Source organism: Eriocheir sinensis, chromosome 42 (genome assembly GCF_024679095.1).
Source record: "Eriocheir sinensis breed Jianghai 21 chromosome 42, ASM2467909v1, whole genome shotgun sequence".
Classification (NCBI taxonomy): domain Eukaryota; kingdom Metazoa; phylum Arthropoda; class Malacostraca; order Decapoda; family Varunidae; genus Eriocheir; species Eriocheir sinensis.
Genome location: NC_066550.1, coordinates 5,900,351 through 5,902,319, shown reverse-complemented (window position 1 = coordinate 5,902,319; position 1,969 = coordinate 5,900,351).

Sequence of the window (1,969 nt, the reverse complement as noted above, 5' to 3'; positions counted from 1 at the left end):
GTTGTTGGTTGTGCTGGCCGTCCTGTCACCAGGGCGGGAGTTAGATCCTGTCGAGTTGCCCCGACTTCTGCAGGAAGGTTTGCGTGCACTTGAGGGCGTGGAAGGCAGTGGTGGGGCTGAGGGCGTCGCTGCCCAGCAGGTCCTCTAGGGTTGGCCTGTGAATACGGAGACTGGTTAAGGATGCTTTGAGGGTGGTGCGGAGGGAGTGGAATCTTGGGCAGTGGAGGAGGAGGTGTTCTGGTGTGTCAGGTTGTGTGGGGCACCATGGGCAGTGTGGGTCTTGGACTATGTTCAGTCTGTGCAGGTGGGCATTGAGGCGGGTGTGTCCAATCCTGAGACGGGTGATGGCTGTGTCCAGGGGGCGAATGGGGGAGAAGGGGCGCCAGTGCTGGGCGGGGGAGTGTCTGTAGTGGCCGAGGGTGAGCTGTCTGAGGTCTATCGTCAGTCTGGTGGTCCAGTGGCGGTTGGAGGACTGTCGGAGGTGGATCTTGAGGTCACTGTGGTCCGGAGGGCTGTGAATTGGCTGGGGATGTGTGTGTGCCAGGTTGGCAGCTTGGTCCACCACTGTGTTGCCCATGATGCCTATGTGAGAAGGGACCCACTGAAGGTGGACCCGTCTGCCCCCGGAGGTCAGCTGTGCCAGGAGGGAGTGGATGGCAAAGCATAGTGTGTGATGTGTGTGAGGTCTGTGAGTTGAGATGAGTTGGAGGGAAGTGAGGGAGTCAGTAAAGAGGGAGACCGATAGGTGTGGGGGAAGCGTTGTTGCTGCTGTGAGGCCTTCCCTGATGGCAAAAAGCTCTGCCCCAAGGATGGTGGTGTGGGGTTGGAGTTTCCAGTTGGTGGAGGTGTGTAGGGTTGGGAGGTATATGGCCGCACTAGTGGAGGGAGGGGAGGGAATGTGTGAGCCGTCTGTGAAGATGAAAAAGGTGTCCCTGTATTTGGTGGAGAGGAGAGTCAGGAAGAGGGCCTTTCCCTGGTGAGGACAATCTGCTTTGGTCCTCCCGTCACCGCCGCCTTGTTGTTTACATCCCGCGGCGACCCTTGCCAGATTATCGTACTCAGAGCCTCGTACTTGCCGGTTTCTGAGCCATAGCTCTTGCCGAAAAACACTAATAGTTAACCATTCAAACGATAACTATATATGAAGGCAGTTATTGCGGTCGACAAGGCATGCAGTTTACGTCGGAAATGGGCAGGAGGCTGAGTACGACAATCGCTAGGCCCCGGGCTGACTAATATATCATAAAAGTTCTACAATCACACTATAGTAGCCTTTTCCATTTAGCGTAACCCGTTTCTGGGTCATGATCTGTAGAGTCCCTTGATAGATAGAGTCCCGACAGCCTAAGATTTGGACGCCATTATTGGCCCTGTCTTCGCCGCGAGACCGTGTGCTAGTGTTTGAAAAGCGCGGCGAAAACACAAGGCCAATAATGGCGTCACTCTGAGGACTCTACAGATCACGACCCAGAAACGGGTTACGCTAAATGGAAGAGGGTATTCCAGGGGTCAATAACCCTAAGGGAAAACCAGTTCCCTTTCATTGTGGTGCGCCAGTGGCCGGTTTGGTTTGCTCAGCTTCATGGAGATATAAAATACCTCTTTGGGGTATGCACGGCTGTCTAAATAAATACCTCTTCTGGGTATGCAAGGCTGTTTAAAATACCTCTTCTGGGTATGGAAGGATGTCTAAAATGCCTCATCTGGGTATGCAAGGCTGTCTAAAATACCTTTTCTGGGCATGCAAAGTCGTCTAAAATACCTCTTCTGGGTATGCAAGGCTGTCTAAATACATCTTCTGGGTATGAAAGAATGTTTAAAATGCCTCTTCTGGGTATGCAAGGCTGTCTAAATACCTCTTCTGGGTATGAAAGGCTGTCTAAAAGGCCTCATCTGTGTATGCAATGCTGTCTAAAATACCTTTTCTGGGTATGCAAGGCTGTTTAAAATACCTCTTCTGGGTATGCAA